This window comes from Schistocerca americana, chromosome 2, assembly GCF_021461395.2.
Source record: "Schistocerca americana isolate TAMUIC-IGC-003095 chromosome 2, iqSchAmer2.1, whole genome shotgun sequence".
Taxonomy (NCBI): Eukaryota; Metazoa; Arthropoda; class Insecta; order Orthoptera; family Acrididae; genus Schistocerca; species Schistocerca americana.
In genome coordinates, this window is record NC_060120.1 from 943,517,965 (window position 1) to 943,532,978 (window position 15,014).

At 41.9% G+C, this 15,014-nt stretch overlaps 1 non-coding gene and 1 pseudogene across 1 annotated transcript; one reads left to right on the plus strand and one right to left on the minus strand.

Annotated features, from left to right (window-relative positions):
* Window positions 1–309: 309 nt before the first annotated feature.
* Window positions 310–381, plus strand: Trnas-acu. The gene has a single exon. It is a non-coding gene; the product is annotated as a tRNA-Ser (tRNA).
* Window positions 382–10,726: 10,345 nt separating this feature from the next.
* LOC124594564 lies at window positions 10,727–12,513 on the minus strand (annotated as a pseudogene).
* Window positions 12,514–15,014: the final 2,501 nt, after the last annotated feature.

Sequence of the window (15,014 nt, forward strand, 5' to 3'; positions counted from 1 at the left end):
TATATATATATATATATATATATATATATATATATATATATATATATATATATATATATATATTTTCTTGTGACTTGAAAACATCTTCGGAGCCATATAGTTTCATTTGGTTAAAATACCTGTGCCTGGATGTCAGGTAGGATGCCCGATTTCGTTCGATACTGAGGTGCTATTACAATATTTTTAGAAAGCCTCTACAATGCTGTTCGAGTTTGGTGGGAACATCTAGCGGGCTGAGGCATGAACGGGAATTTGGACTGAGGAAGAAGGTGTACTGTAGCAGCCCTTGCAGTTGTGTGTAGCCAACGTGCCAGGGTGGCATAGCGGTTAGTGCTTCTGCCTACTGAGCATAAGGCCTGGGTTCGAACCCCAGCCTTGATACAAATTTTTATTCGTCGTTTCAGTCTGCATGCACACATCATTATATTTAAAGTGTCATATCAAAAAAACTAAAGATTTTTAAAATTTTCCACCAAAAAAATGTTTATGTACCTTCTGTTTTTGTATTTATTTGGAACTTTTTCTGTGATTGGAACCTGAGTTAAGAGCATTTTTATCTACAGCTGATTCGCCCCTTCTTGGACAACAGATTAGGTTTTCGGTCTGTTCCGACTGGCCGACAGCTGCCTGCAAACCAGTGCGAGGAGCGATCTGTCATCGTGAGACAACTGATCAGTGCATTTCGCAAATCCCTTCAGTCATCACTTGCAGTAAGTTAATCCTGATGGTGCAGGGACTTATTTATTCAAGCAGATCCTCATCTAGCCTTTCGAGGTTGCAAGGATCCCGTTCCAAACTTAATTCAGAAAATAAACTGAAAGGTACTGGGAATCGAACCTGAGTCCTTCCGCACTGAAGTCTGAGACGCTAACATAGCTTTTTTTTTTAAGTCACTCTCAAAATGTCAGTGGACACAGCAGAAATAAATTACACCATGAAATAGATCCAAGGTGCAATCAGGATTTAGCTACACTCCCTGATACCCCAAATCTCGAGTACATTTATGAACAGTGTCACAGTATCCACTATCAACTGTGACAGAGGAAATTAGTGTTTAACGTCCCGTCGACGGCGAGTTCATTAGAGACGGGGCACAAGCTCGGATTAGTGAAGGATGGGCAAGGAAATCGGCAGTGCCCTTTCACAGGATATCAACTGTGTAATGTACACGAAGTTAATTATTGAAAGTAATACTTCTTGACTTGTAATCTGAATGTCAAACGTCTACCTTTTCTGTAAACTTCTAGATTCTATCAAGACATCAGTAAGTCACAAAGAGTAGAGCCTGATTTCCTTAAAAGCTGTTCTGAGAGTTCGGTCTTCACAAAAGTCTTGGAGAAGTCAATGCTTCGCTGAAGAGCATCAGAAGTGAGAGATGCCTCATTGTCCTCAGGCGATAATTCAGTTCCCTGATTAACAACGAATTTGCTCCATTTGAATGCTGAGCATTTTCTAGTGCCAGGCGAACTCTGTATGAGATTCTGAATAGGTGGATGTGCAGATCCGAATAAATCAGTGCTCCTACCCCAGATGTTGATCACGGGATACGTGAAAATCGCACCCAGCCAGAAACCTGTGAAATCCGCACCCAGTTTTCCTGGAAGCTACCTGCTCAAGTGCACAGCCTACATGCGCCCTCAGAAGTTGTCATCCACCGGAAACGACCCCTGTTCGGCACGGCCTACTTGCACTCTGGAAGCCCTTGTCCACTCAAGTGACTGGCCGCTTGGCAAGTCACTGTCAGTGTGAGTCTAACTCCCGGAGTGTTCAGCTCGTTCGCCTTGTGTCTCCGTGTGCTCACACGTTCGATATGGAACTGTTAACAACCACCCACAGAAAACCATGTGCCCACTATGATGTTTAGTCGTATCTCGTGAAGAGAACTAAAGGCAGACCGGACTGTGAAATGGCGCTGTTCGAAACATAGACGGACATATTGCAGAGGAATGCTTAAGACCGCAAACTGATTCGTACTTAGGTCAAACGAGCATCAGTGTGCGGCACCGGATGACGCTCGCTTAGAAGTAAAAAAGACGTTGAATCAGGCGAAGAAGAGATCACGAGAGGAGGAGACTGCGATTTCTACAATACAGGGTGATTCAAAAAGAATACCACAACTTTAAAAATGTGTGTTTAATGAAAGAAACATAATATAACCTTCTGTTATACATCATTACAAAGAGTATTTAAAAAGGTTTTTTTTCACTCAAAAACAAGTTCAGAGATGTTCAATATGGCCCCCTCCAGACACACGAGCAATATCAACCCGATACTCCAACTCGTTCCGCACTCTCTGTAGCATATCAGGCGTAACAGTTTGGATAGCTGCTGTTATTTCTCGTTTCAAATCATCAATGGTGGCTGGGAGAGGTGGCCGAAACACCATATCCTTAACATACCCCCATAAGAAAAAATCGCAGGGGGTAAGATCAGGGCTTCTTGGAGGCCAGTGATGAAGTGCTCTGTCACGGGCTGCCTGGCGGCCGATCCATCGCCTCGGGTAGTTGACGTTCAGGTAGTTACGGACAGATAAGTGCCAATGTGGTGGCGCTCCATCCTGCTGAAATATGAATTGTTGTGCTTCTTGTTCGAGCTGAGGGAACAGCCAATTCTCTAACATCTCACAACATGCGTGCTACATTTTCATCACCCGTTCTCGGCCGTCCAGAACTTTTCCCTTTGCACAAACACCCATTTTCTGTAAACTGTTTATACCAACGTTTAATACACCACCTATCAGGAGGTTTAACAGCATACTTCGTTCGAAATGCACGCTGAACAACTGTCGTCGATTCACTTCTGCCGTACTCAATAACACAAAAAGCTTTCTGTTGAGCGGTCGCCATCTTAGCAACAACTGACGCTGACGCCTAGTCAACAGCGCCTCAAGCGAACAAATGTACAACTAAATGAAACTTTATAGCTCCCTTAATTCGCCGACAAATAGTGCTTAGCTCTGCCTTTTGTCGTTGCAGAGTTTTAAATTCCTAAAGTTGTGGTATTCTTTTTGAATCACCCTGTATATACCGAAGAGTTTGGCGACCTCCACAGTCGATGATATGATTTTGTTACCTAAATGCCAGAACAGCAAAAAAATGAATAGGATATTATACATACACCGGGCCAAGTCACACGGCAATCAGGAAGAGCCAGAAACACGACGAGGAGTAGATCTTCAAACAGAGTTACTAACCATGAATGACGCAGCAGTTTTCTCTTAAGTGATGATAGCTTTGGAGATAGGATCATAGTTTGTATCGGAAAACAGGAAGATTGGCTCCAAAGACTAAAAAAGACTTTTATGGATGGGACCTACAAATGCTGTAGCAAGCAATTTTCACAAATATACTGTTCATGCAGACTTCGGAAGATCAAAGTACGAAACAAACATCTATCCGGTGGCTTTTGCATGCTTACCAAACAAAGGAAAAGAAACATATATCCGTATTTTCCGCGATGTTGCGGATAATGTGCCAGAATGGAAATCTAATAATGTCACTTTATTTCCAATCAGCTGCGATTTCCGCGCTAAAAGCTGTGATCCCGTCGGTTCAAGTGCATGGCTGCCATTTCTATACGAAGAAATCTCTCTGGAGGAAAGTTCAAGACTTGAGACTTGCTTGCGAATACAGAGTAAGGCTGAAAATTCGCATGTGTGCTGCTCTGCGGTTCCTTCGACCTGGAGGTGTTTACAATGGCTGGCTCTTGATACATGCACAAGCACCGAATACCGCCAAGCTTTCTCAGTTTTTCGTCTATTTTGTAATAGATGGTTGCAGAATGACGGAAACCCGATACGTCTTTGAAACTGTTACAGACGGCGCCATCGTACCGCCAATGCTGTTGAAGGTTTGCCACAACAAAATGAATAATCTTGTCGGAAAACCGAATCCTAAAATTAAAGACGTGATCGAGTGTATGAAGACAGAAGCAGAGAAGCCGGCGTATGCATTAATGAGGTCAGAATTAAGTGTGGAAGGCAAACGAAAGAAAACAACTTATACGAAACTTGATGAAAGGCTGGAAAAAAAAAATAGTTGAGAAGTATGCAGAAGATGGTTGCATCAAGGGTTGTTTGAAAGCAATCTCTTATGTCCAAAAATTTGAATGAAGCCATATGTTACTTTTGGACGATGTATATAAAAAGAACGTACAGAATGTAAATAGCCATAGTAGCCTACAAATTTAAAAATAAAATTTAAAATTTAAAAACTTAAAAATAAAAAAATAAAAAATACAAAAAAACCTGATTTTAAACGCGCGTAAATGACAGTTTGCTCTAGCCATTTAGCCAGTCCAAACCCTGCATAAAGTGTGATGGGGGCCTGTTTATTACGAAAAATCCACAGACACAACATTATCACTTCCTATAAGAACCGATGTTTCACATGTGGAGTACCATGATTGCCTGTTGGATTTTTTTTTTTTTATTTTCTCTCTGACGCAGTCACAAAATTTTCTCATATGACCTGTATCGGCCAACGTCGTCCACCTCCAGAAACAATGTAAAACATATATATAAAATTACAAACACATAATTTTAAAATCGTACCTCTTCTGCTTGGCAAAAGCATACTTTAAAATAAACATAAAATAAATATGGATGGTATATAATGTATATGTAAAGTACATAACATGCGTTGTAGCATAATGTGCGAAGATGAATCTGCCCTGTACAAGGGCTGCGTGTATGTAGCGCTAGGTTTGACGTGAAAAGCCGTGTACAGCTAATCTCACCTATATTCGTGCCTAACCCTGCACTTTTAGTTAGTATGACAACGCGTCTTAGATACGTTATGTGTACCATATGCTCATCTACGGCTGAGGCCATATTTTACTTTATGTTTATTTTAAAGTATTCTTTGTGAAGTAGAAGTGGTTAGATCTTTAAATTCTGTGTTTGTAAATAGGTCTTCCTATTTTCGATTATAGTCTCTGAAGATATAGTACTAAGTAAAAATCTTCTAGCAGAAAAAATAATCACTTCTCATAATAATTAATGTGACATTACGAATCTTATTCGAACATCACCAGTCCCCTTCACCTGTACACCACGTAAAAGAACGTTTATACGGACTGTAAAAATTGGCTGTTGGTGACAATATAGGCCGGCAGTGGTGGTCTGGCAATATCACGGCCACACGAATTACAGCCAAATGTACGGCAACATTGCCGGCTACTGTTTCTCGGCAATGTTTGCAGCAAAACATTTCTGGAACAAATGAGTTTACATGAGCCACGTTATGACCGCGTAATGAACAAAAGCAAGATAGTGGATGTGAATGGAGCTCTCCTACATTTGCATTCCACAAGGACAAAATTAGCAATAACAAAAGAAATAGGGCATCATGGAAGCGTTCTTTTTTAAAGCAGGCGAACTGCTTCCGAAACTTTAGCTTTTTAACTGATATTGGGAATATACCTTTTCCAGAATGCTGAAATCCGATTTCGAATATATCGTTTAAAAGTAATTCGTCCGAGAATTGGTAAAACCAATACCACTATTATCTACTATACAGGGTGTTACAAAAAGGTACGGCCAAACTTTCAGGAAACATTCCACACACACAAATAAAGAAAAGATGTTATGTGGACATGTGTCCGGAAACGCTTAATGTCCATGTTAGAGCTCATTTTAGTTTCGTCAGTATGTACTGTACTTCCTCGATTCACCGCCAGTTGGCCCAATTGAAGGAAGGTAATGTTCACTTCGGTGCTTGTGTTAACATGCGACTCATTGCTCTATATACTAGCATCAAGCAAATCAGTACGTAGCATCAGCAGGTTAGTGTTCATCACGAACGTGGTTTTGCAGTAAGTGCAATGTTTACAAATGCGGAGTTGGCAGACGCCCATTTGATGTACGGATTAGCACGGGGCAATAGCCGTGGCGTGGTACGTTTGTATCGAGACAGATTTCCAGAACAAAGGTGTCCCGACAGGAAGACGTTCGAAGCAATTGATCGGCGTCTTAGGGAGCACGGAACATTCCAGCCTATAACTCGCGACTGGGGAAGACCTAGAACGACGAGGACACCTGCAATGGACGAGGCAATTCTTAGTGCAGTTGACGATAACCCTCGTGTCAGCGTCAGAGAAGTTGCTGCTGTACAAGGTAACGTTGACCACGTCACTGTATGGAGAGTGCGACGGGAGAACCAGTTGTTTCCGTACCATGTACAGCGTGTGCAGGCACTATAAGCAGCTGATTGGTCTCCACGGGTACACTTCTGCGAATGGTTCATCCAACAATATGTCGATCCTCATTTCAGTGCATATGTTCTCTTTACGGATGAGGCTTCTTTCCAACGTGATCAAATTGTAAATTTTCACAATCGACATGTGTGGGCTGACGAGAATCCGCACGCAATTGTGCAATCACGTCATCAAAACAGATTTTCTGTGAACGTTTGGGCAGGCATTGTCGGTGATGTCTCGATTGGGCCCCATGTTCTTCCGCCTACGCTCACTAGAGCATGTTATCGTGATTTCATACGGGATACTCTACCTGTGCTGCTAGAACATGTGCCTTTACAAGTACAACACAACATGTGGTTCATGCACGATGGAGCTCCTGCACATTTCAGTCGAAGTGTTCGTACGCTTCTCAACAACAGATTCGGTGACCGACGGATTGGTAGAGGCGGACCAATTCCGTGGCCTCCACGCTCTCCTGACCTCAGCCCTCTTGACTTTCATTTATGGGGGCATTTGAAAGCTCTTGTCTACGCAACCCCGGTACCAAATGTAGACTCTTCGTGCTCGTATTGTGGACGGCTGTGATACAATACGCCATGCTCCAGGGCTGCATCAGCGCATCAGGGATTCCATACGACGGAGGGTGGATGCATGTATCCTCGCTAACGGAGGACATTTAGAACATTTCCTGTAACGAAGTGTTTGAAGTCACGCTGGTACGTTCTGTTGCTGTGTGTTTCCATTCCATGATTAAAGTGATTTGAAGAGAAGTAATAAAATGAGCTCTAACATGGAAAATAAGCGTTTCCGGACACATGTCCACATAACACATTTTCTTTCCTTTGTGTGTGAGGAATGTTTCCTGAAAGTTTGGCCGTACCTTTTTGTAACATCCTGTATACGAGTTGCAACCATCCAGTTTTGGACTAGTGGAGGTTGATACAGAGGTCTGATATTCCTCTTTCAGGTTCTGAATAAAATACATTTTTAAAAATATGTACCACAGCTGCTAGTTATATAGTGTTGGCTAACAAATTTCGGGCTTTGCCTATTTTCAGATGCTACCTGTCACAGAGAACAAAATTTGTAATGATTCGATGGGTCAAATGAGGATAATAAATGTGGCCTATGAGTAATAGTATCGTTCATATGGTAACTACTTACGTATTTTGTATTTAGGATGTGTTTGGTGTGGACAATTCTGTTTGTGTCATAACACTTACATGTATCTCAGATTTGCGTTAAAATATGTCACAGTTGTTGTTGCACGTTATGTATTATGTGAATATATCTGTATAACATATATTTTACTTAGTTGTTGTGCCTTCGTTACCCAGCATCATGTAATTCACGTGACAACGATATTTTATATACAATGGAGAAGTTCCTCAATGAACTACACTGTGCGTCACGCTGGCTTATTTATCCTAAACATTATCACAATATTGACAGATGTTGATGCAACTAATTATGTTATGTTTTATATAATCTTTGATGTATTCAATTTACTTCGCGACTGTATGGTGATCAATGACTATATACAGTGTAAAGCAGTGTTCCATCACATCACAGTTGTACAATGAATATTTCATTTCCTTTCAGCACTATTTGAAAGCAGACGTATTGTTTAATTTGTATTTCAATGAAATCTACATACAATAATATTCTGCTGTAATAATTCTCACTGTATAGATCGCAGTTCATATGCTGATTATGGAACTGTTGAAGGTTTCTATGAATCGTTATAATCGCGTATTCGATAATTAATGCATGGTGGAGTGCCTTTCATATGCTGATTAAGCTGCTGTGGAAATTTTCTGTGATTTTTCTGCTGCGCTGTTTGTTGATTTAATATTTCTTCTGGGAGTTTAGACGTGTGAAAGGAGATTTGTACAGGTATTTCTTCTAGCATGTCCATCAATTGGTGTTTGAAGACGTCTGTAAAGTAGTGAAATTTCTCTCGATATTTTCAGTGGAATGTGTATTATTCTCTGTGCTGGAAATGGAAAGGTTATTTTCGATTCTGGTTATGTATCCCGTATCTCCCGTTTTAAGGGACCTGGAGTTCAACGGGCTGCATATCTACTACTCGCTTTCATGGCGTGTTACTCTTGATGTACAATGCGAAGGAAGCTGCGGTTCTGTACCAACAATGAATGATACCAACTGAATCTGTACAAGGAAAGCTATTTAATTATGTGTTATAGTTTAAGAAATACGACATTCTGTATAATAGACGGTTCACTATGGAGGAATTTGGTGGACATAGCTCAAATAATTGGGAAGATGTATGTACCTAATGTCCTGAAAATGTAGTTTCGAGAAAATGAGAAAAGATTGTTCTCAATGTTTTTAACTCACCGTATGCCTCTCTAAGAATATTCCACCAGCATTATTCCTGCTGGCCGGTTGCTTCTTCATCCTCTGTAGACATTTTCAGGAATCTTTTCCTTACTCTGGATCGTTAGTGCTGACTTTCGCAATCCTTTCAGCTTCAGTTACTTGCTGACAACTTGGCATTCAGCACGGCTATCATATTATTTCCTGGTTGGATGCCTAATTTGTCCATTAGTTTTGTCTTGCTAATTACAACATCACTGAAACAGATGACAGTATCTATTACACCTGAGTACTGTAAATCGAACAAAAACTGTTTTTGGTACCCTTTGCCACACGCAGCTGTTGAAACTCTCATTAGAGTTTGGTGTATGGCCATGTAGACATGTGCTAAGTAATTTTGTATTTTCAAGGCCCCTGTATATTGGCTTTATTGTTTCCCTGACTGTGGCAGACAAGAAATGTTTAAGGTGATATTCCTCGCCTGTCATATGAGCGTAGCTGGTTCGCAAACACTTGTCCAAAGAGCGTTTAAGACCAAATCAACAATTGAAAAGTAGATAAAAAATACATTTTTTGGAACGAGAGAAATTTGTCTTACAGATGGTGATAAAAATAAGTTTTCGAAAATTTCAGTCGTTTCACGTCTGTCCAACGTTGGGTTTATTACATTCGTTTTTTTTAACTGCCAGAATAATTATATAGTCATGTTTTGGCTACTTTATAAATAGTGTTGGTGTCGAGTGTGTTTCTATCAAATCTGCTATAATTCCTGCAATAAATAAGCCAGTGTAATCCAATGATAATAAATTTTCCACTACATATAAAATATCGTTGTCACGTGGATGCTGGGTAATGAAGGTACTACAAGTTTATACACACACACACACACACACACACACACACACACACACACACACACACATATATATATATATATATATATATATATATATATATATATATATATATTTATTGCACATACATTAACATAACATCTTACAGTAAGGTGTAAATACAATTACAATTGTGACATCTTCGAACGCAGATCGGAGATATATTCGAGTGTGGTGACATAAATAGAACTGTCCACACCAAACTCATCCTAAATACAAAATACGAACCATATTATTTATGATACCTTTATTAGCTACAATCAACGTATCCACTCGTCACATATTTTGTTCTGTGTAAGACGTGGCTTGTGAAAATGGGCGAATTCCCAAACTTGTCAACCAACAGTAAATAATTTATTAGCAACTTTGTTGTAAATGTTTAAAAATGTCTTTTCTTCCACATTTTTGAGCTTCCAAACGCGACGCACTGAAAAATTTTATCTCTTTGAAGTTCATTTCTCATCCATATTCTTCTTGGTACAAGGTATTTCTAATGCTTTGGTGGATGGGTTCAAAGAATTTATGAAAGTAGTAGACCAGAGCTGACCAGAGTTAAGGTGCGTGCAAAGTAATGTATACAACCATCGCAATAAATTAGTAGCAGCTGCCAAATTGATGCTCATTTAAAACGAATGTTGAAGCTTCAGAAGCGTTCAGGCGTCTTAATAAGCGATGTAGAATAAAATTTCTGTTCAGTAGTGCAGATCTTCTAAAACTGTAGCAGTGAGAACGTCCTTTTTCAGAATTCGATCTTTGTATGCGTTACTTTCTGTTTCTTTCGCTCTAGTTGTAAATGTATTTATCACGTTCATGGATTTCTCGTTGGTTGCCTCGTTTGCCCAGTTTTACATACCTGTAGCTGCATCTGTATTCTTGGAGCAGTGGTTCGTGTAATTTATGATGTTTCACGTGACTTGACACAGCAGCACTGTCGACTATGGAAGAAAATAAAGAGGCTGAGAGTGAAAGGCAAACACATACAGACAAGAACTGAGGCCGATATGGCCTGGGCATTGACGCGTTGCAGCAATGTTGCTGGCAACAATATTGCGGCCACACATTGCCGTAAAATAAGCCCTTCGGCACACCTACCTACCGGGCGGCGATCGGACAGAGAGATTAGAGGACCTTTCCTCGTCCTTTCCTGAGTGCGAACTTCAAGACACCGTTGATCGCATCAGTGACAACAGCCGCACTGATGTAATGTAGCAACTATGAATGGGATTCACTTGCAAAGCTGACAACAAGAGGGGCTCCTGGATCATTACCTGGCATGGTTTCAAATCTGGTTAGGTTCATCCAGCAAGAACCTTGCAAGAGTACACACATTTCTGTTCTGGATCTAGAAGGCTCTTGTTGAGCAGAAACCCGCAGAAAAAATGAACTCTTTTGTATGATAATCAGATCCATCAGACACAACCTCGCCCAAACTGTGCACTGTGAGTCCTCCAAGAGCTACTGGAAACAATGGTCTCCCTGTCATACAAAACGGACTATGTTGTACAACCTGTTTTGTTTTCTTCTTTAATGAGATTTCTTTCCAGAGTTGCTGGAGTTTTTAGAGCTTATACGAGTGGCTTAGTGGCTGTCAGCTTCTGCAACTGTCTGTAGTTGATAAAGTTTCTTTAACAAAAATCTTCTCTCTTCCTTTCTAATTACCATCTGTTCCTGCATCTTGAGACTTGGTCGCATAAGGCAGCATTTTCAAACACTAAATCTTTGATTACTCTTTTAAGAACATTTTACTTCGTTTTACATTTCAATTTTTTATATTATTTGCCTCATTCGCTTTCCGTAAAGTTTTTCGTTTGATTGTGACAAAGTGGTGCTCCATTTCAGACGCCTCCATCACCTTGAACAACCACGTCAGACAACATTTACATTGGGTAGCTCAGATGGTAGAGCAGTTGCCCGCGAAAGGCAAGGTCCCGAGTTCGAGTCTCGGTCCAGCACACAGTTTCAATCTGCCAGGAAAGTTTCATAACAGCGCACACTTCCCTGCAGAGTGAAAATCTCATTGTGGAAATATACCCCAGGCTGTGGCTAAGCCACGACTCCGCAATATCCTTTCTTCCAGGAGTGCTAGTTCTGCTAGGTTCGCAGAACAGCTTCTGTGAAGTTTGGAAAATAGGAGACGAGGTACTGGCGGAAGTAAAGCTGTGAGAACGGGGCGTCAGTCGCGCTTGGGTAGCTCAGATGGATGCCGGCACGGTAGCTCAGCGTGTTCGGTCAGAGGGTTAGCTGCCCTCTGTAATAAAAAAAGAAACTGAATTAATCGATCAACGTCGAACTTAAAAGGGTGTCTTACGACGTCCGCTCCGAGCAGATGCAACGAACTAAAGCCTGCCAGCACGGTAGCTCAGCGTGTCCGGTCAGAGGGCTGGTTGCCCTCTGTAATAAAAAACTGAATAAAGTAATCAACGATCAACATGAACGGATGTCATGTGACGTCCGCCCAGACCAATCTCAACGAACAATACCGAACAAAATGAAGGTAATTAAACAAAAAAAAAAAGATGGTAGAGCAGCTGCCCGCGAAAGGCAGGTCCCGAGTTCGAGTCTCGGTCTGGCACGCAGTTTTAATCTGCCAGGAAAGTTTCATAACAACGCACACTCCGCTGCAGAGTGAAAATCTCATTCTGGAAACATTTACATTTTTCGACAATTCGGCTGCGGGGACGAACTGAAATAAGAGCTCCCGGGAGAAAGTCATCTCCTGACGAAGAAGATGGTGATTATCTTCGAAAGCTCGAGTTTAACTCTGGTTTGGCGCAGTGTGTACGCCGAAAATATATTGTGCACGTATCTGGTTTTTGGAGCTTGTGTTTGACTGTAAGCTTCTGCAGCTGTCTGTAGATGATAAAGTTTCTTCAACAAAAAATCTTTTTTCTTCCTTTCCAATTACGTTCTGTTCCCGCATCTCGAAACCTTGGTCGTATAAGGCATCATTTTCAAACACTACACCTTTGATTACCCATTTAATAGCATTATACTTCTTTCTGAATTTCAAATTTATTGTATCATTTTTCTCATTCGCGTTCGGCAAAGTTTTCCGTTTATTTGCGCCAAAGTGATATTCCATTTCAGACGTCTGCCACACCTTAAACAATGGCGTCAATGTTTACATTTTTCAACAACTCAGCTACGGGGGTGAACTGAAATAAAAACTCTCGGCAGGCAGTCATCTACTAACGGAGAAGATGGTGAATATTTTCGGAAGCTGAAGTTTAACTCAGGTTATGGCTCAAATGGCTCTGAACACTATGGTACTTATCTTCTGAGGTCATCGGTCCCCTAGAACTTAGAACTACTTAAACCTAACTAACCTAACGACATCACACACATCCATGCCTGAAGCAGGATTCTAATCTGCGACCGAAGCGGTCACGCGGTTCCGGACTGAAGCGCCTAGAACCGCTCGGCCACCGCGGCCGGCTTAACTCAGGTTAGGCGCAGTATCTGATCTTCCGTGCAAAGCATTTTTTGTCCTGTTTTCGTCATGGCGTCAGGGAGACGCCCTGTTAATTACATTAAGATCTGTAGCATCTGACTGGGTGAAGGAGACAGCTCCCGTAAGGAGGCACTAGGATCGACGCGGCTACGTGTAAGCCACGGATCCCAGCCTTACCGGACGCAGACCCCCCGATCTGATATCTGCACAAAGAGCTGGGCCGGTAGCTCTGACGCCCGACACGAGATAAGCAATTTCATTTTCGCTGCAGACCACCGCCTGCGCCGCAAACGGCCGCAGGTAAAGCCCGTGAGCGGGGAACGAGCGAACACGTGCACCAGCGCCCCGCCGCGTTGCCTAGCAACGGCCGGCACGCAAAAAATTAACGCGCCGCTCCGGCGCGCAACAACCGCTGTTCGGCGGCACTCGAGCCGCTTCCGGGCTGTAGTTACGGTTAATTAAATCAGGACACGAGAAGCAGGCGCGCCGACAATAAAAGAGGACAGCACCGACGCCGAATGGCGGTTCGCCGCAGCTTTAGCGGCAATCTGCGCTGCCCCGCAGCTGTTTATATTTAGCTGTGGGTCAGGGCGGAGCCCCACGCAGCTCGCGTTAGCTCCGGCGACGATTGTGGCCACTGTTGGGGATGACCAGCTTCGTTAGCGTCCACTCCCGACTGGCCTCCCCCCTATTTTTTTTTAACTCTTCCCTGACTCTCTCGTTTTTACGGAAGGAATTTCGGTAAAAGCACACTAATTCTATAACACCACTCTAATGTACCGGCATTTTCCCTCTACACGCAACGAGAGCTATTCGACGCAAAACAAAGAAGGACGTTGTATTCCCGGAACGCTCTTAGCGCCAAACATCAAACATACGAGGGTTGACTGAAAAGTAATGACTCCACCTTCGTAATTCTTCAACAGTTGGCAGCATTGGAATGCGCCAGGTACTGGCTTGTTCCGTAGCGTCTTCTCTACAGCACTAGTTGGCGGGTAGCCTTAGCATGGAAGGGCTCTGTTGTTACAGTGTACAGTATAGAACCCTGTGCAGACGGTCGTTCAACGTCATTTAAGCAACGTACAGTCACTGAATTCTTGACAGCAGAAAGTGTCACCCCAAAGGAGATTCATCAGAGAATGAAAGCAGTTTATGAATAGGGTGTCCTGATGCAACTGTTTAAAAAGGAGGACAAACGGCTTCAAAAAGGAGGACAAAGGAAGAAAAAAGAGGACACATCAAACGGGTCGACTGCAGATGAGGATACCACACGTCAACTTTGGACAAGTCACGTGACTGCCGGGAATTACCGGTAAAAATAGTAGTTAATTGTTACTGATGGTCAGGTGGTGGTTAACTGAACAATATAAAAAAAAATTAAAAACATTGATTGTGATGACAGTGTGGCGTCAACTGTTTTGTTGTGTCAACAATACGGAATTGTTTACAAAGCGAAAAACGTAAGACCATTCACCTCCCTTCATTCGACGCACCGCCACCGACATCTACAATTCAAGCAGCACGTAAACTGCACTGTTACCTTCCGGATGCAAATAAATTGAATGACTATGAAACAATGAATTTAAACCATGACAGTTAATCTGTCGAGATATTTCTTACCTTTGTTGGCCACTGAGACGTACGTTTCAGCTCCACGTATCTTACATTCCGCTTTAAATTAATTTCTCCCTTTCTTGAAATCCGGATATTTGCAGTAAAGGACATCATAAAATGTATACTTTCGCTTAGGCATAGCCAAATATTTTACGTAATTCACTCGGTTAAATATTACACTCACAATTCACACGTGCACTACAGAACGCCAAGCCAATACAAAGCGAAGATACGAAACTAAAATTTTCAGTAATCGATATTTGCATTCGCTTGTAGTCTATCAACGACTACATCGACGATCCTGGTGCCACTTACTAACACCGCCTTCGTGCGTGTTTACCACGAAGGCTGTGCCAATTGTTAAAGTATTTAAGAAAAGAGCAATAGAACGGGACGAATTGTAAATTTAACTGTATTACGCCCAAATTTGCAAAAAAAAGCCGGACACTGTAAAAATCCGCCTGGACCCCGGACAAAGAGCTAAAAAGAAGGACATGTCCGGATTAATCCGGACGTCT